The sequence below is a fragment of the Ambystoma mexicanum genome, unplaced genomic scaffold (assembly GCF_040938575.1).
Source record: "Ambystoma mexicanum isolate Mex_15411 unplaced genomic scaffold, UKY_AmexF1_1 Mex_scaf10, whole genome shotgun sequence".
NCBI classification, from domain to species: Eukaryota; Metazoa; Chordata; class Amphibia; order Caudata; family Ambystomatidae; genus Ambystoma; species Ambystoma mexicanum.
The window spans coordinates 1,255,001-1,277,500 of record NW_027182325.1 but is presented as its reverse complement, the minus strand read 5'-3'; the positions used below and the strand labels follow the sequence as shown (position 1 = coordinate 1,277,500).

The 22,500-nt window shown below is 48.0% G+C and overlaps 71 non-coding genes and 12 pseudogenes across 71 annotated transcripts; all 83 read right to left on the bottom strand.

The window, feature by feature from the left end:
- Positions 1–73: 73 nt before the first annotated feature.
- On the bottom strand, positions 74–182 carry LOC138543408 (5S ribosomal RNA; annotated as a pseudogene).
- Positions 183–287: 105 nt separating this feature from the next.
- On the bottom strand, positions 288–406 carry LOC138551170 (5S ribosomal RNA). The gene has a single exon (XR_011294902.1). It is a non-coding gene; the product is annotated as a 5S ribosomal RNA (ribosomal RNA).
- A 106-nt stretch (positions 407–512) lies between these two features.
- LOC138547708 (5S ribosomal RNA) lies at positions 513–631 on the bottom strand. Its single transcript, XR_011291539.1, has one exon. It is a non-coding gene; the product is annotated as a 5S ribosomal RNA (ribosomal RNA).
- A 106-nt stretch (positions 632–737) lies between these two features.
- LOC138541985 (5S ribosomal RNA) lies at positions 738–856 on the bottom strand. Its single transcript, XR_011289977.1, has one exon. It is a non-coding gene; the product is annotated as a 5S ribosomal RNA (ribosomal RNA).
- A 106-nt stretch (positions 857–962) lies between these two features.
- On the bottom strand, positions 963–1,081 carry LOC138539689 (5S ribosomal RNA). Its single transcript, XR_011287753.1, has one exon. It is a non-coding gene; the product is annotated as a 5S ribosomal RNA (ribosomal RNA).
- Positions 1,082–1,187: 106 nt separating this feature from the next.
- Positions 1,188–1,306, bottom strand: LOC138548518 (5S ribosomal RNA). The gene has a single exon (XR_011292317.1). It is a non-coding gene; the product is annotated as a 5S ribosomal RNA (ribosomal RNA).
- Positions 1,307–1,412: 106 nt separating this feature from the next.
- LOC138541547 (5S ribosomal RNA) lies at positions 1,413–1,531 on the bottom strand. The gene has a single exon (XR_011289551.1). It is a non-coding gene; the product is annotated as a 5S ribosomal RNA (ribosomal RNA).
- A 106-nt stretch (positions 1,532–1,637) lies between these two features.
- LOC138539688 (5S ribosomal RNA) lies at positions 1,638–1,756 on the bottom strand. Its single transcript, XR_011287752.1, has one exon. It is a non-coding gene; the product is annotated as a 5S ribosomal RNA (ribosomal RNA).
- Positions 1,757–1,862: 106 nt separating this feature from the next.
- LOC138538451 (5S ribosomal RNA) lies at positions 1,863–1,981 on the bottom strand. The gene has a single exon (XR_011286550.1). It is a non-coding gene; the product is annotated as a 5S ribosomal RNA (ribosomal RNA).
- Positions 1,982–2,445: 464 nt separating this feature from the next.
- On the bottom strand, positions 2,446–2,554 carry LOC138543868 (5S ribosomal RNA; annotated as a pseudogene).
- A 105-nt stretch (positions 2,555–2,659) lies between these two features.
- On the bottom strand, positions 2,660–2,778 carry LOC138551169 (5S ribosomal RNA). The gene has a single exon (XR_011294901.1). It is a non-coding gene; the product is annotated as a 5S ribosomal RNA (ribosomal RNA).
- A 106-nt stretch (positions 2,779–2,884) lies between these two features.
- LOC138547707 (5S ribosomal RNA) lies at positions 2,885–3,003 on the bottom strand. The gene has a single exon (XR_011291538.1). It is a non-coding gene; the product is annotated as a 5S ribosomal RNA (ribosomal RNA).
- A 106-nt stretch (positions 3,004–3,109) lies between these two features.
- On the bottom strand, positions 3,110–3,228 carry LOC138542519 (5S ribosomal RNA). The gene has a single exon (XR_011290499.1). It is a non-coding gene; the product is annotated as a 5S ribosomal RNA (ribosomal RNA).
- A 106-nt stretch (positions 3,229–3,334) lies between these two features.
- On the bottom strand, positions 3,335–3,453 carry LOC138539687 (5S ribosomal RNA). Its single transcript, XR_011287751.1, has one exon. It is a non-coding gene; the product is annotated as a 5S ribosomal RNA (ribosomal RNA).
- Positions 3,454–3,559: 106 nt separating this feature from the next.
- LOC138548517 (5S ribosomal RNA) lies at positions 3,560–3,678 on the bottom strand. Its single transcript, XR_011292316.1, has one exon. It is a non-coding gene; the product is annotated as a 5S ribosomal RNA (ribosomal RNA).
- A 106-nt stretch (positions 3,679–3,784) lies between these two features.
- LOC138542481 (5S ribosomal RNA) lies at positions 3,785–3,903 on the bottom strand. Its single transcript, XR_011290461.1, has one exon. It is a non-coding gene; the product is annotated as a 5S ribosomal RNA (ribosomal RNA).
- Positions 3,904–4,009: 106 nt separating this feature from the next.
- LOC138539685 (5S ribosomal RNA) lies at positions 4,010–4,128 on the bottom strand. The gene has a single exon (XR_011287749.1). It is a non-coding gene; the product is annotated as a 5S ribosomal RNA (ribosomal RNA).
- Positions 4,129–4,234: 106 nt separating this feature from the next.
- LOC138538450 (5S ribosomal RNA) lies at positions 4,235–4,353 on the bottom strand. Its single transcript, XR_011286549.1, has one exon. It is a non-coding gene; the product is annotated as a 5S ribosomal RNA (ribosomal RNA).
- A 464-nt stretch (positions 4,354–4,817) lies between these two features.
- Positions 4,818–4,926, bottom strand: LOC138543406 (5S ribosomal RNA; annotated as a pseudogene).
- Positions 4,927–5,031: 105 nt separating this feature from the next.
- Positions 5,032–5,140, bottom strand: LOC138542736 (5S ribosomal RNA; annotated as a pseudogene).
- A 106-nt stretch (positions 5,141–5,246) lies between these two features.
- Positions 5,247–5,365, bottom strand: LOC138549288 (5S ribosomal RNA). Its single transcript, XR_011293070.1, has one exon. It is a non-coding gene; the product is annotated as a 5S ribosomal RNA (ribosomal RNA).
- Positions 5,366–5,471: 106 nt separating this feature from the next.
- LOC138548898 (5S ribosomal RNA) lies at positions 5,472–5,590 on the bottom strand. Its single transcript, XR_011292690.1, has one exon. It is a non-coding gene; the product is annotated as a 5S ribosomal RNA (ribosomal RNA).
- A 479-nt stretch (positions 5,591–6,069) lies between these two features.
- LOC138541375 (5S ribosomal RNA) lies at positions 6,070–6,188 on the bottom strand. Its single transcript, XR_011289383.1, has one exon. It is a non-coding gene; the product is annotated as a 5S ribosomal RNA (ribosomal RNA).
- Positions 6,189–6,294: 106 nt separating this feature from the next.
- On the bottom strand, positions 6,295–6,413 carry LOC138550008 (5S ribosomal RNA). The gene has a single exon (XR_011293774.1). It is a non-coding gene; the product is annotated as a 5S ribosomal RNA (ribosomal RNA).
- Positions 6,414–6,519: 106 nt separating this feature from the next.
- Positions 6,520–6,638, bottom strand: LOC138539684 (5S ribosomal RNA). The gene has a single exon (XR_011287748.1). It is a non-coding gene; the product is annotated as a 5S ribosomal RNA (ribosomal RNA).
- A 106-nt stretch (positions 6,639–6,744) lies between these two features.
- On the bottom strand, positions 6,745–6,863 carry LOC138537516 (5S ribosomal RNA). Its single transcript, XR_011285649.1, has one exon. It is a non-coding gene; the product is annotated as a 5S ribosomal RNA (ribosomal RNA).
- Positions 6,864–7,327: 464 nt separating this feature from the next.
- On the bottom strand, positions 7,328–7,436 carry LOC138543405 (5S ribosomal RNA; annotated as a pseudogene).
- A 105-nt stretch (positions 7,437–7,541) lies between these two features.
- LOC138548182 (5S ribosomal RNA) lies at positions 7,542–7,660 on the bottom strand. Its single transcript, XR_011291994.1, has one exon. It is a non-coding gene; the product is annotated as a 5S ribosomal RNA (ribosomal RNA).
- Positions 7,661–7,766: 106 nt separating this feature from the next.
- On the bottom strand, positions 7,767–7,885 carry LOC138547705 (5S ribosomal RNA). The gene has a single exon (XR_011291536.1). It is a non-coding gene; the product is annotated as a 5S ribosomal RNA (ribosomal RNA).
- Positions 7,886–7,991: 106 nt separating this feature from the next.
- On the bottom strand, positions 7,992–8,110 carry LOC138541546 (5S ribosomal RNA). The gene has a single exon (XR_011289550.1). It is a non-coding gene; the product is annotated as a 5S ribosomal RNA (ribosomal RNA).
- Positions 8,111–8,216: 106 nt separating this feature from the next.
- On the bottom strand, positions 8,217–8,325 carry LOC138543186 (5S ribosomal RNA; annotated as a pseudogene).
- A 106-nt stretch (positions 8,326–8,431) lies between these two features.
- LOC138548516 (5S ribosomal RNA) lies at positions 8,432–8,550 on the bottom strand. Its single transcript, XR_011292315.1, has one exon. It is a non-coding gene; the product is annotated as a 5S ribosomal RNA (ribosomal RNA).
- Positions 8,551–8,656: 106 nt separating this feature from the next.
- On the bottom strand, positions 8,657–8,775 carry LOC138541545 (5S ribosomal RNA). The gene has a single exon (XR_011289549.1). It is a non-coding gene; the product is annotated as a 5S ribosomal RNA (ribosomal RNA).
- A 106-nt stretch (positions 8,776–8,881) lies between these two features.
- On the bottom strand, positions 8,882–9,000 carry LOC138539683 (5S ribosomal RNA). Its single transcript, XR_011287747.1, has one exon. It is a non-coding gene; the product is annotated as a 5S ribosomal RNA (ribosomal RNA).
- Positions 9,001–9,106: 106 nt separating this feature from the next.
- On the bottom strand, positions 9,107–9,225 carry LOC138538449 (5S ribosomal RNA). Its single transcript, XR_011286548.1, has one exon. It is a non-coding gene; the product is annotated as a 5S ribosomal RNA (ribosomal RNA).
- A 463-nt stretch (positions 9,226–9,688) lies between these two features.
- On the bottom strand, positions 9,689–9,797 carry LOC138545004 (5S ribosomal RNA; annotated as a pseudogene).
- A 106-nt stretch (positions 9,798–9,903) lies between these two features.
- On the bottom strand, positions 9,904–10,022 carry LOC138547704 (5S ribosomal RNA). Its single transcript, XR_011291535.1, has one exon. It is a non-coding gene; the product is annotated as a 5S ribosomal RNA (ribosomal RNA).
- Positions 10,023–10,128: 106 nt separating this feature from the next.
- LOC138542324 (5S ribosomal RNA) lies at positions 10,129–10,247 on the bottom strand. Its single transcript, XR_011290309.1, has one exon. It is a non-coding gene; the product is annotated as a 5S ribosomal RNA (ribosomal RNA).
- Positions 10,248–10,353: 106 nt separating this feature from the next.
- Positions 10,354–10,472, bottom strand: LOC138550007 (5S ribosomal RNA). Its single transcript, XR_011293773.1, has one exon. It is a non-coding gene; the product is annotated as a 5S ribosomal RNA (ribosomal RNA).
- Positions 10,473–10,578: 106 nt separating this feature from the next.
- On the bottom strand, positions 10,579–10,697 carry LOC138539682 (5S ribosomal RNA). The gene has a single exon (XR_011287746.1). It is a non-coding gene; the product is annotated as a 5S ribosomal RNA (ribosomal RNA).
- Positions 10,698–10,802: 105 nt separating this feature from the next.
- On the bottom strand, positions 10,803–10,921 carry LOC138548170 (5S ribosomal RNA). The gene has a single exon (XR_011291983.1). It is a non-coding gene; the product is annotated as a 5S ribosomal RNA (ribosomal RNA).
- A 106-nt stretch (positions 10,922–11,027) lies between these two features.
- On the bottom strand, positions 11,028–11,146 carry LOC138551043 (5S ribosomal RNA). The gene has a single exon (XR_011294780.1). It is a non-coding gene; the product is annotated as a 5S ribosomal RNA (ribosomal RNA).
- A 106-nt stretch (positions 11,147–11,252) lies between these two features.
- On the bottom strand, positions 11,253–11,371 carry LOC138536974 (5S ribosomal RNA). The gene has a single exon (XR_011285128.1). It is a non-coding gene; the product is annotated as a 5S ribosomal RNA (ribosomal RNA).
- Positions 11,372–11,477: 106 nt separating this feature from the next.
- On the bottom strand, positions 11,478–11,596 carry LOC138541071 (5S ribosomal RNA). Its single transcript, XR_011289088.1, has one exon. It is a non-coding gene; the product is annotated as a 5S ribosomal RNA (ribosomal RNA).
- Positions 11,597–11,702: 106 nt separating this feature from the next.
- LOC138539681 (5S ribosomal RNA) lies at positions 11,703–11,821 on the bottom strand. The gene has a single exon (XR_011287745.1). It is a non-coding gene; the product is annotated as a 5S ribosomal RNA (ribosomal RNA).
- Positions 11,822–11,927: 106 nt separating this feature from the next.
- LOC138537251 (5S ribosomal RNA) lies at positions 11,928–12,046 on the bottom strand. The gene has a single exon (XR_011285393.1). It is a non-coding gene; the product is annotated as a 5S ribosomal RNA (ribosomal RNA).
- A 462-nt stretch (positions 12,047–12,508) lies between these two features.
- Positions 12,509–12,617, bottom strand: LOC138545530 (5S ribosomal RNA; annotated as a pseudogene).
- Positions 12,618–12,723: 106 nt separating this feature from the next.
- LOC138549599 (5S ribosomal RNA) lies at positions 12,724–12,842 on the bottom strand. The gene has a single exon (XR_011293378.1). It is a non-coding gene; the product is annotated as a 5S ribosomal RNA (ribosomal RNA).
- A 106-nt stretch (positions 12,843–12,948) lies between these two features.
- Positions 12,949–13,067, bottom strand: LOC138550006 (5S ribosomal RNA). Its single transcript, XR_011293772.1, has one exon. It is a non-coding gene; the product is annotated as a 5S ribosomal RNA (ribosomal RNA).
- A 106-nt stretch (positions 13,068–13,173) lies between these two features.
- On the bottom strand, positions 13,174–13,292 carry LOC138539680 (5S ribosomal RNA). The gene has a single exon (XR_011287744.1). It is a non-coding gene; the product is annotated as a 5S ribosomal RNA (ribosomal RNA).
- A 106-nt stretch (positions 13,293–13,398) lies between these two features.
- On the bottom strand, positions 13,399–13,517 carry LOC138538448 (5S ribosomal RNA). The gene has a single exon (XR_011286547.1). It is a non-coding gene; the product is annotated as a 5S ribosomal RNA (ribosomal RNA).
- Positions 13,518–13,980: 463 nt separating this feature from the next.
- On the bottom strand, positions 13,981–14,089 carry LOC138546906 (5S ribosomal RNA; annotated as a pseudogene).
- A 106-nt stretch (positions 14,090–14,195) lies between these two features.
- On the bottom strand, positions 14,196–14,314 carry LOC138548502 (5S ribosomal RNA). The gene has a single exon (XR_011292302.1). It is a non-coding gene; the product is annotated as a 5S ribosomal RNA (ribosomal RNA).
- Positions 14,315–14,420: 106 nt separating this feature from the next.
- On the bottom strand, positions 14,421–14,539 carry LOC138550005 (5S ribosomal RNA). The gene has a single exon (XR_011293771.1). It is a non-coding gene; the product is annotated as a 5S ribosomal RNA (ribosomal RNA).
- Positions 14,540–14,645: 106 nt separating this feature from the next.
- On the bottom strand, positions 14,646–14,764 carry LOC138550860 (5S ribosomal RNA). Its single transcript, XR_011294603.1, has one exon. It is a non-coding gene; the product is annotated as a 5S ribosomal RNA (ribosomal RNA).
- Positions 14,765–14,870: 106 nt separating this feature from the next.
- LOC138542050 (5S ribosomal RNA) lies at positions 14,871–14,986 on the bottom strand. Its single transcript, XR_011290040.1, has one exon. It is a non-coding gene; the product is annotated as a 5S ribosomal RNA (ribosomal RNA).
- A 106-nt stretch (positions 14,987–15,092) lies between these two features.
- Positions 15,093–15,211, bottom strand: LOC138548897 (5S ribosomal RNA). Its single transcript, XR_011292689.1, has one exon. It is a non-coding gene; the product is annotated as a 5S ribosomal RNA (ribosomal RNA).
- Positions 15,212–15,690: 479 nt separating this feature from the next.
- LOC138550806 (5S ribosomal RNA) lies at positions 15,691–15,809 on the bottom strand. The gene has a single exon (XR_011294551.1). It is a non-coding gene; the product is annotated as a 5S ribosomal RNA (ribosomal RNA).
- A 106-nt stretch (positions 15,810–15,915) lies between these two features.
- Positions 15,916–16,034, bottom strand: LOC138537404 (5S ribosomal RNA). The gene has a single exon (XR_011285540.1). It is a non-coding gene; the product is annotated as a 5S ribosomal RNA (ribosomal RNA).
- Positions 16,035–16,140: 106 nt separating this feature from the next.
- Positions 16,141–16,259, bottom strand: LOC138539679 (5S ribosomal RNA). Its single transcript, XR_011287743.1, has one exon. It is a non-coding gene; the product is annotated as a 5S ribosomal RNA (ribosomal RNA).
- A 106-nt stretch (positions 16,260–16,365) lies between these two features.
- Positions 16,366–16,484, bottom strand: LOC138538154 (5S ribosomal RNA). The gene has a single exon (XR_011286264.1). It is a non-coding gene; the product is annotated as a 5S ribosomal RNA (ribosomal RNA).
- A 464-nt stretch (positions 16,485–16,948) lies between these two features.
- On the bottom strand, positions 16,949–17,057 carry LOC138543403 (5S ribosomal RNA; annotated as a pseudogene).
- A 105-nt stretch (positions 17,058–17,162) lies between these two features.
- Positions 17,163–17,281, bottom strand: LOC138548159 (5S ribosomal RNA). The gene has a single exon (XR_011291972.1). It is a non-coding gene; the product is annotated as a 5S ribosomal RNA (ribosomal RNA).
- A 106-nt stretch (positions 17,282–17,387) lies between these two features.
- Positions 17,388–17,506, bottom strand: LOC138547703 (5S ribosomal RNA). The gene has a single exon (XR_011291534.1). It is a non-coding gene; the product is annotated as a 5S ribosomal RNA (ribosomal RNA).
- A 106-nt stretch (positions 17,507–17,612) lies between these two features.
- LOC138541544 (5S ribosomal RNA) lies at positions 17,613–17,731 on the bottom strand. The gene has a single exon (XR_011289548.1). It is a non-coding gene; the product is annotated as a 5S ribosomal RNA (ribosomal RNA).
- Positions 17,732–17,837: 106 nt separating this feature from the next.
- On the bottom strand, positions 17,838–17,956 carry LOC138537414 (5S ribosomal RNA). The gene has a single exon (XR_011285550.1). It is a non-coding gene; the product is annotated as a 5S ribosomal RNA (ribosomal RNA).
- Positions 17,957–18,062: 106 nt separating this feature from the next.
- LOC138548515 (5S ribosomal RNA) lies at positions 18,063–18,181 on the bottom strand. The gene has a single exon (XR_011292314.1). It is a non-coding gene; the product is annotated as a 5S ribosomal RNA (ribosomal RNA).
- A 106-nt stretch (positions 18,182–18,287) lies between these two features.
- Positions 18,288–18,406, bottom strand: LOC138541543 (5S ribosomal RNA). The gene has a single exon (XR_011289547.1). It is a non-coding gene; the product is annotated as a 5S ribosomal RNA (ribosomal RNA).
- Positions 18,407–18,512: 106 nt separating this feature from the next.
- LOC138542465 (5S ribosomal RNA) lies at positions 18,513–18,631 on the bottom strand. Its single transcript, XR_011290445.1, has one exon. It is a non-coding gene; the product is annotated as a 5S ribosomal RNA (ribosomal RNA).
- Positions 18,632–18,737: 106 nt separating this feature from the next.
- Positions 18,738–18,856, bottom strand: LOC138538447 (5S ribosomal RNA). The gene has a single exon (XR_011286546.1). It is a non-coding gene; the product is annotated as a 5S ribosomal RNA (ribosomal RNA).
- A 479-nt stretch (positions 18,857–19,335) lies between these two features.
- LOC138541374 (5S ribosomal RNA) lies at positions 19,336–19,454 on the bottom strand. Its single transcript, XR_011289382.1, has one exon. It is a non-coding gene; the product is annotated as a 5S ribosomal RNA (ribosomal RNA).
- A 106-nt stretch (positions 19,455–19,560) lies between these two features.
- Positions 19,561–19,679, bottom strand: LOC138550004 (5S ribosomal RNA). Its single transcript, XR_011293770.1, has one exon. It is a non-coding gene; the product is annotated as a 5S ribosomal RNA (ribosomal RNA).
- Positions 19,680–19,785: 106 nt separating this feature from the next.
- Positions 19,786–19,904, bottom strand: LOC138539678 (5S ribosomal RNA). Its single transcript, XR_011287742.1, has one exon. It is a non-coding gene; the product is annotated as a 5S ribosomal RNA (ribosomal RNA).
- Positions 19,905–20,010: 106 nt separating this feature from the next.
- LOC138537515 (5S ribosomal RNA) lies at positions 20,011–20,129 on the bottom strand. The gene has a single exon (XR_011285648.1). It is a non-coding gene; the product is annotated as a 5S ribosomal RNA (ribosomal RNA).
- A 464-nt stretch (positions 20,130–20,593) lies between these two features.
- LOC138543402 (5S ribosomal RNA) lies at positions 20,594–20,702 on the bottom strand (annotated as a pseudogene).
- A 105-nt stretch (positions 20,703–20,807) lies between these two features.
- Positions 20,808–20,926, bottom strand: LOC138548147 (5S ribosomal RNA). Its single transcript, XR_011291961.1, has one exon. It is a non-coding gene; the product is annotated as a 5S ribosomal RNA (ribosomal RNA).
- Positions 20,927–21,032: 106 nt separating this feature from the next.
- Positions 21,033–21,151, bottom strand: LOC138547702 (5S ribosomal RNA). Its single transcript, XR_011291533.1, has one exon. It is a non-coding gene; the product is annotated as a 5S ribosomal RNA (ribosomal RNA).
- Positions 21,152–21,257: 106 nt separating this feature from the next.
- LOC138541541 (5S ribosomal RNA) lies at positions 21,258–21,376 on the bottom strand. Its single transcript, XR_011289546.1, has one exon. It is a non-coding gene; the product is annotated as a 5S ribosomal RNA (ribosomal RNA).
- A 106-nt stretch (positions 21,377–21,482) lies between these two features.
- Positions 21,483–21,591, bottom strand: LOC138543185 (5S ribosomal RNA; annotated as a pseudogene).
- Positions 21,592–21,697: 106 nt separating this feature from the next.
- Positions 21,698–21,816, bottom strand: LOC138548514 (5S ribosomal RNA). The gene has a single exon (XR_011292313.1). It is a non-coding gene; the product is annotated as a 5S ribosomal RNA (ribosomal RNA).
- Positions 21,817–21,922: 106 nt separating this feature from the next.
- On the bottom strand, positions 21,923–22,041 carry LOC138541540 (5S ribosomal RNA). The gene has a single exon (XR_011289545.1). It is a non-coding gene; the product is annotated as a 5S ribosomal RNA (ribosomal RNA).
- A 106-nt stretch (positions 22,042–22,147) lies between these two features.
- LOC138539677 (5S ribosomal RNA) lies at positions 22,148–22,266 on the bottom strand. The gene has a single exon (XR_011287741.1). It is a non-coding gene; the product is annotated as a 5S ribosomal RNA (ribosomal RNA).
- A 106-nt stretch (positions 22,267–22,372) lies between these two features.
- LOC138538446 (5S ribosomal RNA) lies at positions 22,373–22,491 on the bottom strand. The gene has a single exon (XR_011286545.1). It is a non-coding gene; the product is annotated as a 5S ribosomal RNA (ribosomal RNA).
- Positions 22,492–22,500: the final 9 nt, after the last annotated feature.

Below are 22,500 nucleotides of genomic sequence, written 5' to 3'. Positions count from 1 at the left end.
TTATTTTGGAAACATACCAAATTTGAAAAATAATTGAGAAGTTGCGCAATTACTAATCATGGAGCACAAAAAAAGCCTACAGCACCTGGTATTCCCAGGCAGTCTCCCATCCAGGTACTAACTAGGCCCGACCCTGCTTAGCTTCCGAGATCGGGCGCATTCAGTGTGGTGTGGCCGTAGGCTCTGGGCCTAGTGAGTTTGTACTTTTAAGCATCTAGTCGGCTAGACCTTGCAGTTTTGAAAGGCAATTGTGAAATGGCTCACTTCCTGAACTTGGAGCACAAAAAAGCCTACAGCACCTGGTATTCCCAGGTGGTCTCCCATCCAGGTACTAACTAGGCCCGACACTGCTTAGCTTCCGAGATCAGACAAGATCGGGCGCATTCAGTGTGGTGTGGCCGTAGGCTCTGGGCCTAGTGAGTTTTGTACTTTTAAGCATCTAGTCGGCTAGACCTTGCAGTTTTGAAAGGCAATTGAGAAATGGCTCACTTCCTGAACTTGGAGCACAAAAAAGCCTACAGCACCTGGTATTCCCAGGTGGTCTCCCATCCAGGTACTAACTAGGCCCGACACTGCTTAGCTTCCGAGATCAGACGAGATCGGGCGCAATCAGTGTGGTGTGGCCGTAGGCTCTGGGCCTAGTGAGTTTTGTACTTTTAAGCATCTAGTCAGCTAGACCTTGCAGTTTTGAAAGGCAATTGAGAAATGGCTCACTTCCTGAACTTGGAGCACAAAAAAGCCTACAGCACCTGGTATTCCCAGGCGGTCTCCCATCCAGGTACTAACGAGGCCCAACACTGCTTAGCTTCCGAGATCAGACGAGATCGGGCACATTCAGTGTGCTGTGGCCGTAGGCTCTGGTTCTTGTGAGTTTTGTACTTTTAAGCATCTAGTCGGCTAGACCTTGCAGTTTTGAAAGGCAATTGAGAAATGGCTCACTTCCTGAACTTGGAGTACAAAAAAGCCTACAGCACCTGGTATTCCCAGGCGGTCTTCCATCCAGGTACTAACTAGGCCCGACACTGCTTAGCTTCTGAGATCAGACGAGATCAGGCACATTCAGTGTGGTGTGGCCGTAGGCTCTGGGCCTAGTGAGTTTTGTACTTTTAAGCATCTAGTCGGCTAGACCTTGCAGTTTTAAAAGGCAATTGAGAAAGGGCTCACTTCCTGAACTTGGAGCACAAAAAAGCCTACAGCACCTGGTATTCCCAGGCGGTCTCCCATCCAGGTACTAACTAGGCCCGACACTGCTTAGCTTCCGAGATCAGACGAGATCGGGCGCAATCAGTGTGGTGTGGCCGTAGGCTCTGGGCCTAGTGAGTTTTGTACTTTTAAGCATCTAGTCAGCTAGACATTGCAGTTTTGAAAGGCAATTGAGAAATGGCTCACTTCCTGAACTTGGAGCACAAAAAAGCCTACAGCACCTGGTATTCCCAGGCGGTCTCCCATCCAGGTACTAACGAGGCCCGACACTGCTTAGCTTCCGAGATCAGACGAGATCGGGCGCATTCAGTGTGCTGTGGCCGTAGGCTCTGGTTCTTGTGAGTTTTGTACTTTTAAGCATCTAGTCGGCTAGACCTTGCAGTTTTGAAAGGCAATTGAGAAATGGCTCACTTCCTGAACTTGGAGTACAAAAAAGCCTACAGCACCTGGTATTCCCAGGCGGTCTTCCATCCAGGTACTAACTAGGCCCGACACTGCTTAGCTTCTGAGATCAGACGAGATCAGGCACATTCAGTGTGGTGTGGCCGTAGGCTCTGGGCCTAGTGAGTTTTGTACTTTTAAGCATCTAGTCGGCTAGACCTTGCAGTTTTAAAAGGCAATTGAGAAAGGGCTCACTTCCTGAACTTGGAGCACAAAAAAGCCTACAGCACCTGGTATTCCCAGGCGGTCTCCCATCCAGGTACTAACTAGGCCTGACACTGCTTAACTTCCGAGATCAGTCGAGATCGGGTGCATTCAGTGTGGTGTGGCCGTAGGCTCTAGGAATGCTAAGAATATTACTCTTATGCATTTGCATTTAGTAAGCTAAGCCATGCAGCCACTTGCAACATGATACCACGCTCATCGCTCGATCAGGCTCGATCAGGCGAGATATATAAGACTGGTGGGCCCATTCAGGACTCCTATGTCTGGTAGGATAACTTTAATTCATCCATCCTGTGTCTGTTGCAGGGAGGTGGAGAGAACAATCAACACAATAATGGTTTTCTTTCATGCCTCTTGAAGGACTCAATATTCTCTGTACTGCATTACATGTGAAAGTCGATTTATTACCCATGAACACACTACCTGTATGCTAATTCTATGTAAAAAGGTAGCTCCAGCCCTCATGATGTTGTCCAACATTTCCGCTATAAAACGGGATACAATTATTTTGGAAACATACCAAATTTGAAAAATAATTGAGAAGTTGCGCAATTACTAATCATGGAGCACAAAAAAAGCCTACAGCACCTGGTATTCCCAGGCAGTCTCCCATCCAGGTACTAACTAGGCCCGACCCTGCTTAGCTTCCGAGATCGGGCGCATTCAGTGTGGTGTGGCTGTAGGCTCTGGGCCTAGTGAGTTTGTACTTTTAAGCATCTAGTCGGCTAGACCTTGCAGTTTTGAAAGGCAATTGTGAAATGGCTCACTTCCTGAACTTGGAGCACAAAAAAGCCTACAGCACCTGGTATTCCCAGGTGGTCTCCCATCCAGGTACTAACTAGGCCCGACACTGCTTAGCTTCCGAGATCAGACAAGATCGGGCGCATTCAGTGTGGTGTGGCCGTAGGCTCTGGGCCTAGTGAGTTTTGTACTTTTAAGCATCTAGTCGGCTAGACCTTGCAGTTTTGAAAGGCAATTGAGAAATGGCTCACTTCCTGAACTTGGAGCACAAAAAAGCCTACAGCACCTGGTATTCCCAGGTGGTCTCCCATCCAGGTACTAACTAGGCCCGACACTGCTTAGCTTCCGAGATCAGACGAGATCGGGCGCAATCAGTGTGGTGTGGCCGTAGGCTCTGGGCCTAGTGAGTTTTGTACTTTTAAGCATCTAGTCAGCTAGACCTTGCAGTTTTGAAAGGCAATTGAGAAATGGCTCACTTCCTGAACTTGGAGCACAAAAAAGCCTACAGCACCTGGTATTCCCAGGCGGTCTCCCATCCAGGTACTAACGAGGCCTGACACTGCTTAGCTTCCGAGATCAGACGAGATCGGGCGCATTCAGTGTGCTGTGGCCGTAGGCTCTGGTTCTTGTGAGTTTTGTACTTTTAAGCATCTAGTCGGCTAGACCTTGCAGTTTTGAAAGGCAATTGAGAAATGGCTCACTTCCTGAACTTGGAGTACAAAAAAGCCTACAGCACCTGGTATTCCCAGGCGGTCTTCCATCCAGGTACTAACTAGGCCCGACACTGCTTAGCTTCTGAGATCAGACGAGATCAGGCACATTCAGTGTGGTGTGGCCGTAGGCTCTGGGCCTAGTGAGTTTTGTACTTTTAAGCATCTAGTCGGCTAGACCTTGCAGTTTTAAAAGGCAATTGAGAAAGGGCTCACTTCCTGAACTTGGAGCACAAAAAAGCCTACAGCACCTGGTATTCCCAGGCGGTCTCCCATCCAGGTACTAACTAGGCCCGACACTGCTTAGCTTCCGAGATCAGACGAGATCGGGCGCAATCAGTGTGGTGTGGCCGTAGGCTCTGGGCCTAGTGAGTTTTGTACTTTTAAGCATCTAGTCAGCTAGACCTTGCAGTTTTGAAAGGCAATTGAGAAATGGCTCACTTCCTGAACTTGGAGCACAAAAAAGCCTACAGCACCTGGTATTCCCAGGCGGTCTCCCATCCAGGTACTAACGAGGCCCGACACTGCTTAGCTTCCGAGATCAGACAAGATCGGGCGCATTCAGTGTGCTGTGGCCGTAGGCTCTGGTTCTTGTGAGTTTTGTACTTTTAAGCATCTAGTCGGCTAGACCTTGCAGTTTTGAAAGGCAATTGAGAAATGGCTCACTTCCTGAACTTGGAGTACAAAAAAGCCTACAGCACCTGGTATTCCCAGGCGGTCTTCCATCCAGGTACTAACTAGGCCCGACACTGCTTAGCTTCTGAGATCAGACGAGATCAGGCACATTCAGTGTGGTGTGGCCGTAGGCTCTGGGCCTAGTGAGTTTTGTACTTTTAAGCATCTAGTCGGCTAGACCTTGCAGTTTTAAAAGGCAATTGAGAAAGGGCTCACTTCCTGAACTTGGAGCACAAAAAAGCCTACAGCACCTGGTATTCCCAGGCGGTCTCCCATCCAGGTACTAACTAGGCCTGACACTGCTTAACTTCCGAGATCAGTCGAGATCGGGTGCATTCAGTGTGGTGTGGCCGTAGGCTCTAGGAATGCTAAGAATATTACTCTTATGCATTTGCATTTAGTAAGCTAAGCCATGCAGCCACTTGCAACATGATACCACGCTCATCGCTCGATCAGGCTCGATCAGGCGAGATATATAAGACTGGTGGGCCCATTCAGGACTCCTATGTCTGGTAGGATAACTTTAATTCATCCATCCTGTGTCTGTTGCAGGGAGGTGGAGAGAACAATCAACACAATAATGGTTTTCTTTCATGCCTCTTGAAGGACTCAATATTCTCTGTACTGCATTACATGTGAAAGTTGATTTATTACCCATGAACACACTACCTGTATGCTAATTCTATGTAAAAAGGTAGCTCCAGCCCTCATGATGTTGTCCAACATTTCCGCTATAAAACGGGATACAATTATTTTGGAAACATACCAAATTTGAAAAATAATTGAGAAGTTGCGCAATTACTAATCATGGAGCACAAAAAAAGCCTACAGCACCTGGTATTCCCAGGCAGTCTCCCATCCAGGTACTAACTAGGCCCGACCCTGCTTAGCTTCCGAGATCGGGCGCATTCAGTGTGGTGTGGCCGTAGGCTCTGGGCCTAGTGAGTTTGTACTTTTAAGCATCTAGTCGGCTAGACCTTGCAGTTTTGAAAGGCAATTGTGAAATGGCTCACTTCCTGAACTTGGAGCACAAAAAAGCCTACAGCACCTGGTATTCCCAGGTGGTCTCCCATCCAGGTACTAACTAGGCCCGACACTGCTTAGCTTCCGAGATCAGGCGCATTCAGTGTGGTGTGGCCGTAGGCTCTGGGCCTAGTGAGTTTTGTACTTTTAAGCATCTAGTCGGCTAGACCTTGCAGTTTTGAAAGGCAATTGAGAAATGGCTCACTTCCTGAACTTGGAGTACAAAAAAGCCTACAGCACCTGGTATTCCCAGGCGGTCTCCCATCCAGGTACTAACTAGGCCCGACACTGCTTAGCTTCTGAGATCAGACGAGATCAGGTGCATTCAGTGTGGTGTGGCCGTAGGCTCTGGGCCTAGTGAGTGTTGTACTTTTAAGCATCTAGTCGGCTAGACCTTGCAGTTTTAAAAGGCAATTGAGAAAGGGCTCACTTCCTGAACTTGGAGCACAAAAAAGCCTACAGCACCTGGTATTCCCAGGCGGTCTCCCATCCAGGTACTAACTAGGCCTGACACTGCTTAACTTCCGAGATCAGACGAGATCGGGTGCATTCAGTGTGGTGTGGCCGTAGGCTCTAGGAATGCTAAGAATATTACTCTTATGCATTTGCATTTAGTAAGCTAAGCCATGCAGCCACTTGCAACATGATACCACGCTCATCGCTCGATCAGGCTCGATCAGGCGAGATATATAAGACTGGTGGGCCCATTCAGGACTCCTATGTCTGGTAGGATAACTTTAATTCATCCATCCTGTGTCTGTTGCAGGGAGGTGGAGAGAACAATCAACACAATAATGGTTTTCTTTCATGCCTCTTGAAGGACTCAATATTCTCTGTACTGCATTACATGTGAAAGTCGATTTATTACCCATGAACACACTACCTGTATGCTAATTCTATGTAAAAAGGTAGCTCCAGCCCTCATGATGTTGTCCAACATTTCCGCTATAAAACGGGATACAATTATTTTGGAAACATACCAAATTTGAAAAATAATTGAGAAGTTGCGCAATTGTGAAATGGCTCACTTCCTGAACTTGGAGCACAAAAAAGCCTACAGCACCTGGTATTCCCAGGTGGCCTCCCATCCAGGTATTAACTAGGCCCGACACTGCTTAGCTTCCGAGATCAGACGAGATCGGGCGCAATCAGTGTGGTGTGGCCGTAGGCTCTGGGCCTAGTGAGTTTTGTACTTTTAAGCATCTAGTCAGCTAGACCTTGCAGTTTTGAAAGGCAATTGAGAAATGGCTCACTTCCTGAACTTGGAGCACAAAAAAGCCTACAGCACCTGGTATTCCCAGGCGGTCTCCCATCCAGGTACTAACGAGGCCCGACACTGCTTAGCTTCCGAGATCAGACGAGATCGGGCGCATTCAGTGTGGTGTGGCCGTAGGCTCTGGTTCTTGTGAGTTTTGTACTTTTAAGCATCTAGTCGGCTAGACCTTGCAGTTTTGAAAGGCAATTGAGAAATGGCTCACTTCCTGAACTTGGAGTACAAAAAAGCCTACAGCACCTGGTATTCCCAGGCGGTCTTCCATCCAGGTACTAACTAGGCCCGACACTGCTTAGCTTCTGAGATCAGACGAGATCAGGCACATTCAGTGTGGTGTGGCCGTAGGCTCTGGGCCTAGTGAGTTTTGTACTTTTAAGCATCTAGTCGGCTAGACCTTGCAGTTTTAAAAGGCAATTGAGAAAGGGCTCACTTCCTGAACTTGGAGCACAAAAAAGCCTACAGCACCTGGTATTCCCAGGCAGTCTCCCATCCAGGTACTAACTAGGCCTGACACTGCTTAACTTCCGAGATCAGACGAGATCGGGTGCATTCAGTGTGGTGTGGCCGTAGGCTCTAGGTATGCTAAGAATATTACTCTTATGCATTTGCATTTAGTAAGCTAAGCCATGCAGCCACTTGCAACATGATACCACGCTCATCGCTCGATCAGGCTCGATCAGGCGAGATATATAAGACTGGTGGGCCCATTCAGGACTCCTATGTCTGGTAGGATAACTTTAATTCATCCATCCTGTGTCTGTTGCAGGGAGGTGGAGAGAACAATCAACACAATAATGGTTTTCTTTCATGCCTCTTGAAGGACTCAATATTCTCTGTACTGCATTACATGTGAAAGTCGATTTATTACCCATGAACACACTACCTGTATGCTAATTCTATGTAAAAAGGTAGCTCCAGCCCTCATGATGTTGTCCAACATTTCCGCTATAAAACGGGATACAATTATTTTGGAAACATACCAAATTTGAAAAATAATTGAGAAGTTGCGCAATTACTAATCATGGAGCACAAAAAAAGCCTACAGCACCTGGTATTCCCAGGCAGTCTCCCATCCAGGTACTAACTAGGCCCGACCCTGCTTAGCTTCCGAGATCGGGCGCATTCAGTGTGGTGTGGCCGTAGGCTCTGGGCCTAGTGAGTTTGTACTTTTAAGCATCTAGTCGGCTAGACCTTGCAGTTTTGAAAGGCAATTGTGAAATGGCTCACTTCCTGAACTTGGAGCACAAAAAAGCCTACAGCACCTGGTATTCCCAGGTGGTCTCCCATCCAGGTACTAACTAGGCCCGACACTGCTTAGCTTCCGAGATCAGACGAGATCGGGCGCATTCAGTGTGGTGTGGCCGTAGGCTCTGGGCCTAGTGAGTTTTGTACTTTTAAGCATCTAGTCGGCTAGACCTTGCAGTTTTGAAAGGCAATTGAGAAATGGCTCACTTCCTGAACTTGGAGCACAAAAAAGCCTACAGCACCTGGTATTCCCAGGTGGTCTCCCATCCAGGTACTAACTAGGCCCGACACTGCTTAGCTTCCGAGATCAGACGAGATCGGGCGCAATCAGTGTGGTGTGGCCGTAGGCTCTGGGCCTAGTGAGTTTTGTACTTTTAAGCATCTAGTCAGCTAGACCTTGCAGTTTTGAAAGGCAACTGAGAAATGGCTCACTTCCTGAACTTGGAGCACAAAAAAGCCTACAGCACCTGGTATTCCCAGGCGGTCTCCCATCCAGGTACTAACGAGGCCCGACACTGCTTAGCTTCCGAGATCAGACGAGATCGGGCGCATTCAGTGTGCTGTGGCCGTAGGCTTTGGTTCTTGTGAGTTTTGTACTTTTAAGCATCTAGTCGGCTAGACCTTGCAGTTTTGAAAGGCAATTGAGAAATGGCTCACTTCCTGAACTTGGAGTACAAAAAAGCCTACAGCACCTGGTATTCCCAGGCGGTCTTCCATCCAGGTACTAACTAGGCCCGACACTGCTTAGCTTCTGAGATCAGGCACATTCAGTGTGGTGTGGCCGTAGGCTCTGGGCCTAGTGAGTTTTGTACTTTTAAGCATCTAGTCGGCTAGACCTTGCAGTTTTAAAAGGCAATTGAGAAAGGGCTCACTTCCTGAACTTGGAGCACAAAAAAGCCTACAGCACCTGGTATTCCCAGGCGGTCTCCCATCCAGGTACTAACTAGGCCCGACACTGCTTAGCTTCCGAGATCAGACGAGATCGGGCGCAATCAGTGTGGTGTGGCCGTAGGCTCTGGACCTAGTGAGTTTTGTACTTTTAAGCATCTAGTCAGCTAGACCTTGCAGTTTTGAAAGGCAATTGAGAAATGGCTCACTTCCTGAACTTGGAGCACAAAAAAGCCTACAGCACCTGGTATTCCCAGGCGGTCTCCCATCCAGGTACTAACGAGGCCCGACACTGCTTAGCTTCCGAGATCAGACGAGATCGGGCGCATTCAGTGTGCTGTGGCCGTAGGCTCTGGTCCTTGTGAGTTTTGTACTTTTAAGCATCTAGTCGGCTAGACCTTGCAGTTTTGAAAGGCAATTGAGAAATGGCTCACTTCCTGAACTTGGAGTACAAAAAAGCCTACAGCACCTGGTATTCCCAGGCGGTCTTCCATCCAGGTACTAACTAGGCCCGACACTGCTTAGCTTCTGAGATCAGACGAGATCAGGCACATTCAGTGTGGTGTGGCCGTAGGCTCTGGGCCTAGTGAGTTTTGTACTTTTAAGCATCTAGTCGGCTAGACCTTGCAGTTTTAAAAGGCAATTGAGAAAGGGCTCACTTCCTGAACTTGGAGCACAAAAAAGCCTACAGCACCTGGTATTCCCAGGCGGTCTCCCATCCAGGTACTAACTAGGCCTGACACTGCTTAACTTCCGAGATCAGTCGAGATCGGGTGCATTCAGTGTGGTGTGGCCGTAGGCTCTAGGAATGCTAAGAATATTACTCTTATGCATTTGCATTTAGTAAGCTAAGCCATGCAGCCACTTGCAACATGATACCACGCTCATCGCTCGATCAGGCTCGATCAGGCGAGATATATAAGACTGGTGGGCCCATTCAGGACTCCTATGTCTGGTAGGATAACTTTAATTCATCCATCCTGTGTCTGTTGCAGGGAGGTGGAGAGAACAATCAACACAATAATGGTTTTCTTTCATGCCTCTTGAAGGACTCAATATTCTCTGTACTGCATTACATGTGAAAGTCGATTTATTACCCATGAACACACTACCTGTATGCTAATTCTATGTAAAAAGGTAGCTCCAGCCCTCATGATGTTGTCCAACATTTCCGCTATAAAACGGGATACAATTATTTTGGAAACATACCAAATTTGAAAAATAATTGAGAAGTTGCGCAATTACTAATCATGGAGCACAAAAAAGCCTACAGCACCTGGTATTCCCAGGCAGTCTCCCATCCAGGTACTAACTAGGCCTGACCCTGCTTAGCTTCCGAGATCGGGCGCATTCAGTGTGGTGTGGCCGTAGGCTCTGGGCCTAGTGAGTTTTGTACTTTTAAGCATCTAGTCGGCTAGACCTTGCAGTTTTGAAAGGCAATTGTGAAATGGCTCACTTCCTGAACTTGGAGCACAAAAAAGCCTACAGCACCTGGTATTCCCAGGTGGTCTCCCATCCAGGTACTAACTAGGCCCGACACTGCTTAGCTTCCGAGATCAGACGAGATCGGGCGCAATCAGTGTGGTGTGGCCGTAGGCTCTGGGCCTAGTGAGTTTTGTACTTTTAAGCATCTAGTCAGCTAGACCTTGCAGTTTTGAAAGGCAATTGAGAAATGGCTCACTTCCTGAACTTGGAGCACAAAAAAGCCTACAGCACCTGGTATTCCCAGGCTGTCTCCCATCCAGGTACTAACGAGGCCCGACACTGCTTAGCTTCCGAGATCAGACGAGATCGGGCGCAATCAGTGTGGTGTGGCCGTAGGCTCTGGGCCTAGTGAGTTTTGTACTTTTAAGCATCTAGTCAGCTAGACCTTGCAATTTTGAAAGGCAATTGAGAAATGGCTCACTTCCTGAACTTGGAGCACAAAAAAGCCTACAGCACCTGGTATTCCCAGGCGGTCTCCCATCCAGGTACTAACGAGGCCCGACACTGCTTAGCTTCCGAGATCAGACGAGATCGGGCGCATTCAGTGTGGTGTGGCCGTAGGCTCTGGTTCTTGTGAGTTTTGTACTTTTAAGCATCTAGTCGGCTAGACCTTGCAGTTTTGAAAGGCAATTGAGAAATGGCTCACTTCCTGAACTTGGAGTACAAAAAAGCCTACAGCACCTGGTATTCCCAGGCGGTCTTCCATCCAGGTACTAACTAGGCCCGACACTGCTTAGCTTCTGAGATCAGACGAGATCAGGCACATTCAGTGTGGTGTGGCCGTAGGCTCTGGGCCTAGTGAGTTTGTACTTTTAAGCATCTAGTCGGCTAGACCTTGCAGTTTTGAAAGGCAATTGTGAAATGGCTCACTTCCTGAACTTGGAGCACAAAAAAGCCTACAGCACCTGGTATTCCCAGGTGGTCTCCCATCCAGGTACTAACTAGGCCCGACACTGCTTAGCTTCCGAGATCAGACGAGATCGGGCGCATTCAGTGTGGTGTGGCCGTAGGCTCTGGGCCTAGTGAGTTTTGTACTTTTAAGCATCTAGTCGGCTAGACCTTGCAGTTTTGAAAGGCAATTGAGAAATGGCTCACTTCCTGAACTTGGAGCACAAAAAAGCCTACAGCACCTGGTATTCCCAGGTGGTCTCCCATCCAGGTACTAACTAGGCCCGACACTGCTTAGCTTCCGAGATCAGACGAGATCAGGCGCAATCAGTGTGGTGTGGCCGTAGGCTCTGGGCCTAGTGAGTTTTGTACTTTTAAGCATCTAGTCAGCTAGACCTTGCAGTTTTGAAAGGCAATTGAGAAATGGCTCACTTCCTGAACTTGGAGCACAAAAAAGCCTACAGCACCTGGTATTCCCAGGCGGTCTCCCATCCAGGTACTAACGAGGCCCGACACTGCTTAGCTTCCGAGATCAGACGAGATCGGGCGCAATCAGTGTGGTGTGGCCGTAGGCTCTGGGCCTAGTGAGTTTTGTACTTTTAAGCATCTAGTCAGCTAGACCTTGCAATTTTGAAAGGCAATTGAGAAATGGCTCACTTCCTGAACTTGGAGCACAAAAAAGCCTACAGCACCTGGTATTCCCAGGCGGTCTCCCATCCAGGTACTAACGAGGCCCGACACTGCTTAGCTTCCGAGATCAGACAAGATCGGGCGCATTCAGTGTGGTGTGGCCGTAGGCTCTGGTTCTTGTGAGTTTTGTACTTTTAAGCATCTAGTCGGCTAGACCTTGCAGTTTTGAAAGGCAATTGAGAAATGGCTCACTTCCTGAACTTGGAGTACAAAAAAGCCTACAGCACCTGGTATTCCCAGGCGGTCTTCCATCCAGGTACTAACTAGGCCCGACACTGCTTAGCTTCTGAGATCAGACGAGATCAGGCACATTCAGTGTGGTGTGGCCGTAGGCTCTGGGCCTAGTGAGTTTTGTACTTTTAAGCATCTAGTCGGCTAGACCTTGCAGTTTTAAAAGGCAATTGAGAAAGGGCTCACTTCCTGAACTTGGAGTACAAAAAAGCCTACAGCACCTGGTATTCCCAGGCGGTCTCCCATCCAGGTACTAACTAGGCCTGACACTGCTTAACTTCCGAGATCAGACGAGATCGGGTGCATTCAGTGTGGTGTGGCCGTTGGCTCTAGGAATGCTAAGAATATTACTCTTATGCATTTGCATTTAGTAAGCTAAGCCATGCAGCCACTTGCAACATGATACCACGCTCATCGCTCGATCAGGCTCGATCAGGCGAGATATATAAGACTGGTGGGCCCATTCAGGACTCCTATGTCTGGTAGGATAACTTTAATTCATCCATCCTGTGTCTGTTGCAGGGAGGTGGAGAGAACAATCAACACAATAATGGTTTTCTTTCATGCCTCTTGAAGGACTCAATATTCTCTGTACTGCATTACATGTGAAAGTCGATTTATTACCCATGAACACACTACCTGTATGCTAATTCTATGTAAAAGGTAGCTCCAGCCCTCATGATGTTGTCCAACATTTCCGCTATAAAACGGGATACAATTATTTTGGAAACATACCAAATTTGAAAAATAATTGAGAAGTTGCGCAATTACTAATCATGGAGCACAAAAAAGCCTACAGCACCTGGTATTCCCAGGCAGTCTCCCATCCAGGTACTAACTAGGCCTGACCCTGCTTAGCTTCCGAGATCGGGTACATTCAGTGTGGTGTGGCCGTAGGCTCTGGGCCTAGTGAGTTTTGTACTTTTAAGCATCTAGTCGGCTAGACCTTGCAGTTTTGAAAGGCAATTGTGAAATGGCTCACTTCCTGAAATTGGAGCACAAAAAAGCCTACAGCACCTGGTATTCCCAGGTGGTCTCCCATCCAGGTACTAACTAGGCCCAACACTGCTTAGCTTCCGAGATCAGAGGAGATCGGGCGCAATCAGTGTGGTGTGGCCGTAGGCTCTGGGCCTAGTGAGTTTTGTACTTTTAAGCATCTAGTCAGCTAGACCTTGCAGTTTTGAAAGGCAATTGAGAAATGGCTCACTTCCTGAACTTGGAGCACAAAAAAGCCTACAGCACCTGGTATTCCCAGGCGGTCTCCCATCCAGGTACTAACGAGGCCCGACACTGCTTAGCTTCCGAGATCAGACGAGATCGGGCGCATTCAGTGTGGTGTGGCCGTAGGCTCTGGTTCTTGTGAGTTTTGTACTTTTAAGCATCTAGTCGGCTAGACCTTGCAGTTTTGAAAGGCAATTGAGAAATGGCTCACTTCCTGAACTTGGAGTACAAAAAAGCCTACAGCACCTGGTATTCCCAGGCGGTCTTCCATCCAGGTACTAACTAGGCCCGACACTGCTTAGCTTCTGAGATCAGACGAGATCAGGCACATTCAGTGTGGTGTGGCCGTAGGCTCTGGGCCTAGTGAGTTTTGTACTTTTAAGCATCTAGTCGGCTAGACCTTGCAGTTTTAAAAGGCAATTGAGAAAGGGCTCACTTCCTGAACTTGGAGCACAAAAAAGCCTACAGCACCTGGTATTCCCAGGCGGTCTCCCATCCAGGTACTAACTAGGCCTGACACTGCTTAACTTCCGAGATCAGTCGAGATCGGGTGCATTCAGTGTGGTGTGGCCGTAGGCTCTAGGAATGCTAAGAATATTACTCTTATGCATTTGCATTTAGTAAGCTAAGCCATGCAGCCACTTGCAACATGATACCACGCTCATCGCTCGATCAGGCTCGATCAGGCGAGATATATAAGACTGGTGGGCCCATTCAGGACTCCTATGTCTGGTAGGATAACTTTAATTCATCCATCCTGTGTCTGTTGCAGGGAGGTGGAGAGAACAATCAACACAATAATGGTTTTCTTTCATGCCTCTTGAAGGACTCAATATTCTCTGTACTGCATTACATGTGAAAGTCGATTTATTACCCATGAACACACTACCTGTATGCTAATTCTATGTAAAAAGGTAGCTCCAGCCCTCATGATGTTGTCCAACATTTCCGCTATAAAACGGGATACAATTATTTTGGAAACATACCAAATTTGAAAAATAATTGAGAAGTTGCGCAATTACTAATCATGGAGCACAAAAAAGCCTACAGCACCTGGTATTCCCAGGCAGTTTCCCATCCAGGTACTAACTAGGCCTGACCCTGCTTAGCTTCCGAGATCGGGCACATTCAGTGTGGTGTGGCCGTAGGCTCTGGGCCTAGTGAGTTTTGTACTTTTAAGCATCTAGTCGGCTAGACCTTGCAGTTTTGAAAGGCAATTGTGAAATGGCTCACTTCCTGAACTTGGAGCACAAAAAAGCCTACAGCACCTGGAATTCCCAGGTGGTCTCCCATCCAGGTACTAACTAGGCCCGACACTGCTTAGCTTCCGAGATCAGACGAGATCGGGCGCAATCAGTGTGGTGTGGCCGTAGGCTCTGGGCCTAGTGAGTTTTGTACTTTTAAGCATCTAGTCAGCTAGACCTTGCAGTTTTGAAAGGCAATTGAGAAATGGCTCACTTCCTGAACTTGGAGCACAAAAAAGCCTACAGCACCTGGTATTCCCAGGCGGTCTCCCATCCAGGTACTAACGAGGCCCGACACTGCTTAGCTTCCGAGATCAGACGAGATCGGGCGCATTCAGTGTGGTGTGGCCGTAGGCTCTGGTTCTTGTGAGTTTTGTACTTTTAAGCATCTAGTCGGCTAGACCTTGCAGTTTTGAAAGGCAATTGAGAAATGGCTCACTTCCTGAACTTGGAGTACAAAAAAGCCTACAGCACCTGGTATTCCCAGGCGGTCTTCCATCCAGGTACTAACTAGGCCCGACACTGCTTAGCTTCCGAGATCAGACGAGATCGGGCGCATTCAGTGTGGTGTGGCCGTAGGCTCTGGGCCTAGTGAGTTTTGTACTTTTAAGCATCTAGTCGGCTAGACCTTGCAGTTTTGAAAGGCAATTGAGAAATGGCTCACTTCCTGAACTTGGAGTACAAAAAAGCCTACAGCACCTGGTATTCCCAGGCGGTCTCCCATCCAGGTACTAACTAGGCCCGACACTGCTTAGCTTCTGAGATCAGAGATCAGGCGCATTCAGTGTGGTGTGGCCGTAGGCTCTGGGCCTAGTGAGTGTTGTACTTTTAAGCATCTAGTCGGCTAGACCTTGCAGTTTTAAAAGGCAATTGAGAAAGGGCTCACTTCCTGAACTTGGAGCACAAAAAAGCCTACAGCACCTGGTATTCCCAGGCGGTCTCCCATCCAGGTACTAACTAGGCCTGACACTGCTTAACTTCCGAGATCAGACGAGATCGGGTGCATTCAGTGTGGTGTGGCCGTAGGCTCTAGGAATGCTAAGAATATTACTCTTATGCATTTGCATTTAGTAAGCTAAGCCATGCAGCCACTTGCAACATGATACCACGCTCATCGCTCGATCAGGCTCGATCAGGCGAGATATATAAGACTGGTGGGCCCATTCAGGACTCCTATGTCTGGTAGGATAACTTTAATTCATCCATCCTGTGTCTGTTGCAGGGAGGTGGAGAGAACAATCAACACAATAATGGTTTTCTTTCATGCCTCTTGAAGGACTCAATATTCTCTGTACTGCATTACATGTGAAAGTCGATTTATTACCCATGAACACACTACCTGTATGCTAATTCTATGTAAAAAGGTAGCTCCAGCCCTCATGATGTTGTCCAACATTTCCGCTATAAAACGGGATACAATTATTTTGGAAACATACCAAATTTGAAAAATAATTGAGAAGTTGCGCAATTGTGAAATGGCTCACTTCCTGAACTTGGAGCACAAAAAAGCCTACAGCACCTGGTATTCCCAGGTGGCCTCCCATCCAGGTACTAACTAGGCCCAACACTGCTTAGCTTCCGAGATCAGACGAGATCGGGCGCAATCAGTGTGGTGTGGCCGTAGGCTCTGGGCTTAGTGAGTTTTTTACTTTTAAGCATCTAGTCAGCTAGACCTTGCAGTTTTGAAAGGCAATTGAGAAATGGCTCACTTCCTGAACTTGGAGCACAAAAAAGCCTACAGCACCTGGTATTCCCAGGCGGTCTCCCATCCAGGTACTAACGAGGCCCGACACTGCTTAGCTTCCGAGATCAGACGCGATCGGGCGCATTCAGTGTGGTGTGGCCGTAGGCTCTGGTTCTTGTGAGTTTTGTACTTTTAAGCATCTAGTCGGCTAGACCTTGCAGTTTTGAAAGGCAATTGAGAAATGGCTCACTTCCTGAACTTGGAGTACAAAAAAGCCTACAGCACCTGGTATTCCCAGGCGGTCTTCCATCCAGGTACTAACTAGGCCCGACACTGCTTAGCTTCTGAGATCAGACGAGATCAGGCACATTCAGTGTGGTGTGGCCGTAGGCTCTGGGCCTAGTGAGTTTTGTACTTTTAAGCATCTAGTCGGCTAGACCTTGCAGTTTTAAAAGGCAATTGAGAAAGGGCTCACTTCCTGAACTTGGAGCACAAAAAAGCCTACAGCACCTGGTATTCCCAGGCGGTCTCCCATCCAGGTACTAACTAGGCCTGACACTGCTTAACTTCCGAGATCAGATGAGATCGGGTGCATTCAGTGTGGTGTGGCCGTAGGCTCTAGGTATGCTAAGAATATTACTCTTATGCATTTGCATTTAGTAAGCTAAGCCATGCAGCCACTTGCAACATGATACCACGCTCATCGCTCGATCAGGCTCGATCAGGCGAGATATATAAGACTGGTGGGCCCATTCAGGACTCCTATGTCTGATAGGATAACTTTAATTCATCCATCCTGTGTCTGTTGCAGGGAGGTGGAGAGAACAATCAACACAATAATGGTTTTCTTTCATGCCTCTTGAAGGACTCAATATTCTCTGTACTGCATTACATGTGAAAGTCGATTTATTACCCATGAACACACTACCTGTATGCTAATTCTATGTAAAAAGGTAGCTCCAGCCCTCATGATGTTGTCCAACATTTCCGCTATAAAACGGGATACAATTATTTTGGAAACATACCAAATTTGAAAAATAATTGAGAAGTTGCGCAATTACTAATCATGGAGCACAAAAAAAGCCTACAGCACCTGGTATTCCCAGGCAGTCTCCCATCCAGGTACTAACTAGGCCCGACCCTGCTTAGCTTCCGAGATCGGGCGCATTCAGTGTGGTGTGGCCGTAGGCTCTGGGCCTAGTGAGTTTGTACTTTTAAGCATCTAGTCGGCTAGACCTTGCAGTTTTGAAAGGCAATTGTGAAATGGCTCACTTCCTGAACTTGGAGCACAAAAAAGCCTACAGCACCTGGTATTCCCAGGTGGTCTCCCATCCAGGTACTAACTAGGCCCGACACTGCTTAGCTTCCGAGATCAGACGAGATCGGGCGCATTCAGTGTGGTGTGGCCGTAGGCTCTGGGCCTAGTGAGTTTTGTACTTTTAAGCATCTAGTCGGCTAGACCTTGCAGTTTTGAAAGGCAATTGAGAAATGGCTCACTTCCTGAACTTGGAGCACAAAAAAGCCTACAGCACCTGGTATTCCCAGGTGGTCTCCCATCCAGGTACTAACTAGGCCCGACACTGCTTAGCTTCCGAGATCAGACGAGATCGGGCGCAATCAGTGTGGTGTGGCCGTAGGCTCTGGGCCTAGTGAGTTTTGTACTTTTAAGCATCTAGTCAGCTAGACCTTGCAGTTTTGAAAGGCAACTGAGAAATGGCTCACTTCCTGAACTTGGAGCACAAAAAAGCCTACAGCACCTGGTATTCCCAGGCGGTCTCCCATCCAGGTACTAACGAGGCCCGACACTGCTTAGCTTCCGAGATCAGACGAGATCGGGCGCATTCAGTGTGCTGTGGCCGTAGGCTTTGGTTCTTGTGAGTTTTGTACTTTTAAGCATCTAGTCGGCTAGACCTTGCAGTTTTGAAAGGTAATTGAGAAATGGCTCACTTCCTGAACTTGGAGTACAAAAAAGCCTACAGCACCTGGTATTCCCAGGCGGTCTTCCATCCAGGTACTAACTAGGCCCAACACTGCTTAGCTTCTGAGATCAGACGAGATCAGGCACATTCAGTGTGGTGTGGCCGTAGGCTCTGGGCCTAGTGAGTTTTGTACTTTTAAGCATCTAGTCGGCTAGACCTTGCAGTTTTAAAAGGCAATTGAGAAAGGGCTCACTTCCTGAACTTGGAGCACAAAAAAGCCTACAGCACCTGGTATTCCCAGGCGGTCTCCCATCCAGGTACTAACTAGGCCCGACACTGCTTAGCTTCCGAGATCAGACGAGATCGGGCGCAATCAGTGTGGTGTGGCCGTAGGCTCTGGGCCTAGTGAGTTTTGTACTTTTAAGCATCTAGTCAGCTAGACCTTGCAGTTTTGAAAGGCAATTGAGAAATGGCTCACTTCCTGAACTTGGAGCACAAAAAAGCCTACAGCACCTGGTATTCCCAGGCGGTCTCCCATCCAGGTACTAACGAGGCCCGACACTGCTTAGCTTCCGAGATCAGACGAGATCGGGCGCATTCAGTGTGCTGTGGCCGTAGGCTCTGGTCCTTGTGAGTTTTGTACTTTTAAGCATCTAGTCGGCTAGACCTTGCAGTTTTGAAAGGCAATTGAGAAATGGCTCACTTCCTGAACTTGGAGTACAAAAAAGCCTACAGCACCTGGTATTCCCAGGCGGTCTTCCATCCAGGTACTAACTAGGCCCGACACTGCTTAGCTTCTGAGATCAGACGAGATCAGGCACATTCAGTGTGGTGTGGACATAGGCTCTGGGCCTAGTGAGTTTTGTACTTTTAAGCATCTAGTCGGCTAGACCTTGCAGTTTTAAAAGGCAATTGAGAAAGGGCTCACTTCCTGAACTTGGAGCACAAAAAAGCCTACAGCACCTGGTATTCCCAGGCGGTCTCCCATCCAGGTACTAACTAGGCCTGACACTGCTTAACTTCCGAGATCAGTCGAGATCGGGTGCATTCAGTGTGGTGTGGCCGTAGGCTCTAGGAATGCTAAGAATATTACTCTTATGCATTTGCATTTAGTAAGCTAAGCCATGCAGCCACTTGCAACATGATACCACGCTCATCGCTCGATCAGGCTCGATCAGGCGAGATATATAAGACTGGTGGGCCCATTCAGGACTCCTATGTCTGGTAGGATAACTTTAATTCATCCATCCTGTGTCTGTTGCAGGGAGGTGGAGAGAACAATCAACACAATAATGGTTTTCTTTCATGCCTCTTGAAGGACTCAATATTCTCTGTACTGCATTACATGTGAAAGTCGATTTATTACCCATGAACACACTACCTGTATGCTAATTCTATGTAAAAAGGTAGCTCCAGCCCTCATGATGTTGTCCAACATTTCCGCTATAAAACGGGATACAATTATTTTGGAAACATACCAAATTTGAAAAATAATTGAGAAGTTGCGCAATTGTGAAATGGCTCACTTCCTGAACTTGGAGCACAAAAAAGCCTACAGCACCTGGTATTCCCAGGTGGCCTCCCATCCAGGTATTAACTAGGCCCGACACTGCTTAGCTTCCGAGATCAGACGAGATCGGGCGCAATCAGTGTGGTGTGGCCGTAGGCTCTGGGCCTAGTGAGTTTTGTACTTTTAAGCATCTAGTCAGCTAGACCTTGCAGTTTTGAAAGGCAATTGAGAAATGGCTCACTTCCTGAACTTGGAGCACAAAAAAGCCTACAGCACCTGGTATTCCCAGGCGGTCTCCCATCCAGGTACTAACGAGGCCCGACACTGCTTAGCTTCCGAGATCAGACGAGATCGGGCGCATTCAGTGTGGTGTGGCCGTAGGCTCTGGTTCTTGTGAGTTTTGTACTTTTAAGCATCTAGTCGGCTAGACCTTGCAGTTTTGAAAGGCAATTGAGAAATGGCTCACTTCCTGAACTTGGAGTACAAAAAAGCCTACAGCACCTGGTATTCCCAGGCGGTCTTCCATCCAGGTACTAACTAGGCCCGACACTGCTTAGCTTCTGAGATCAGACGAGATCAGGCACATTCAGTGTGGTGTGGCCGTAGGCTCTGGGCCTAGTGAGTTTTGTACTTTTAAGCATCTAGTCGGCTAGACCTTGCAGTTTTAAAAGGCAATTGAGAAAGGGCTCACTTCCTGAACTTGGAGCACAAAAAAGCCTACAGCACCTGGTATTCCCAGGCAGTCTCCCATCCAGGTACTAACTAGGCCTGACACTGCTTAACTTCCGAGATCAGACGAGATCGGGTGCATTCAGTGTGGTGTGGCCGTAGGCTCTAGGTATGCTAAGAATATTACTCTTATGCATTTGCATTTAGTAAGCTAAGCCATGCAGCCACTTGCAACATGATACCACGCTCATCGCTCGATCAGGCTCGATCAGGCGAGATATATAAGACTGGTGGGCCCATTCAGGACTCCTATGTCTGGTAGGATAACTTTAATTCATCCATCCTGTGTCTGTTGCAGGGAGGTGGAGAGAACAATCAACACAATAATGGTTTTCTTTCATGCCTCTTGAAGGACTCAATATTCTCTGTACTGCATTACATGTGAAAGTCGATTTATTACCCATGAACACACTACCTGTATGCTAATTCTATGTAAAAAGGTAGCTCCAGCCCTCATGATGTTGTCCAACATTTCCGCTATAAAACGGGATACAATTATTTTGGAAACATACCAAATTTGAAAAATAATTGAGAAGTTGCGCAATTACTAATCATGGAGCACAAAAAAAGCCTACAGCACCTGGTATTCCCAGGCAGTCTCCCATCCAGGTACTAACTAGGCCCGACCCTGCTTAGCTTCCGAGATCGGGCGCATTCAGTGTGGTGTGGCCGTAGGCTCTGGGCCTAGTGAGTTTGTACTTTTAAGCATCTAGTCGGCTAGACCTTGCAGTTTTGAAAGGCAATTGTGAAATGGCTCACTTCCTGAACTTGGAGCACAAAAAAGCCTACAGCACCTGGTATTCCCAGGTGGTCTCCCATCCAGGTACTAACTAGGCCCGACACTGCTTAGCTTCCGAGATCAGACGAGATCGGGCGCATTCAGTGTGGTGTGGCCGTAGGCTCTGGGCCTAGTGAGTTTTGTACTTTTAAGCATCTAGTCGGCTAGACCTTGCAGTTTTGAAAGGCAATTGAGAAATGGCTCACTTCCTGAACTTGGAGCACAAAAAAGCCTACAGCACCTGGTATTCCCAGGTGGTCTCCCATCCAGGTACTAACTAGGCCCGACACTGCTTAGCTTCCGAGATCAGACGAGATCGGGCGCAATCAGTGTGGTGTGGCCGTAGGCTCTGGGCCTAGTGAGTTTTGTACTTTTAAGCATCTAGTCAGCTAGACCTTGCAGTTTTGAAAGGCAACTGAGAAATGGCTCACTTCCTGAACTTGGAGCACAAAAAAGCCTACAGCACCTGGTATTCCCAGGCGGTCTCCCATCCAGGTACTAACGAGGCCCGACACTGCTTAGCTTCCGAGATCAGACGAGATCGGGCGCATTCAGTGTGCTGTGGCCGTAGGCTTTGGTTCTTGTGAGTTTTGTACTTTTAAGCATCTAGTCGGCTAGACCTTGCAGTTTTGAAAGGCAATTGAGAAATGGCTCACTTCCTGAACTTGGAGTACAAAAAAGCCTACAGCACCTGGTATTCCCAGGCGGTCTTCCATCCAGGTACTAACTAGGCCCGACACTGCTTAGCTTCTGAGATCAGGCACATTCAGTGTGGTGTGGCCGTAGGCTCTGGGCCTAGTGAGTTTTGTACTTTTAAGCATCTAGTCGGCTAGACCTTGCAGTTTTAAAAGGCAATTGAGAAAGGGCTCACTTCCTGAACTTGGAGCACAAAAAAGCCTACAGCACCTGGTATTCCCAGGCGGTCTCCCATCCAGGTACTAACTAGGCCCGACACTGCTTAGCTTCCGAGATCAGACGAGATCGGGCGCAATCAGTGTGGTGTGGCCGTAGGCTCTGGACCTAGTGAGTTTTGTACTTTTAAGCATCTAGTCAGCTAGACCTTGCAGTTTTGAAAGGCAATTGAGAAATGGCTCACTTCCTGAACTTGGAGCACAAAAAAGCCTACAGCACCTGGTATTCCCAGGCGGTCTCCCATCCAGGTACTAACGAGGCCCGACACTGCTTAGCTTCCGAGATCAGACGAGATCGGGCGCATTCAGTGTGCTGTGGCCGTAGGCTCTGGTCCTTGTGAGTTTTGTACTTTTAAGCATCTAGTCGGCTAGACCTTGCAGTTTTGAAAGGCAATTGAGAAATGGCTCACTTCCTGAACTTGGAGTACAAAAAAGCCTACAGCACCTGGTATTCCCAGGCGGTCTTCCATCCAGGTACTAACTAGGCCCGACACTGCTTAGCTTCTGAGATCAGACGAGATCAGGCACATTCAGTGTGGTGTGGCCGTAGGCTCTGGGCCTAGTGAGTTTTGTACTTTTAAGCATCTAGTCGGCTAGACCTTGCAGTTTTAAAAGGCAATTGAGAAAGGGCTCACTTCCTGAACTTGGAGCACAAAAAAGCCTACAGCACCTGGTATTCCCAGGCGGTCTCCCATCCAGGTACTAACTAGGCCTGACACTGCTTAACTTCCGAGATCAGTCGAGATCGGGTGCATTCAGTGTGGTGTGGCCGTAGGCTCTAGGAAT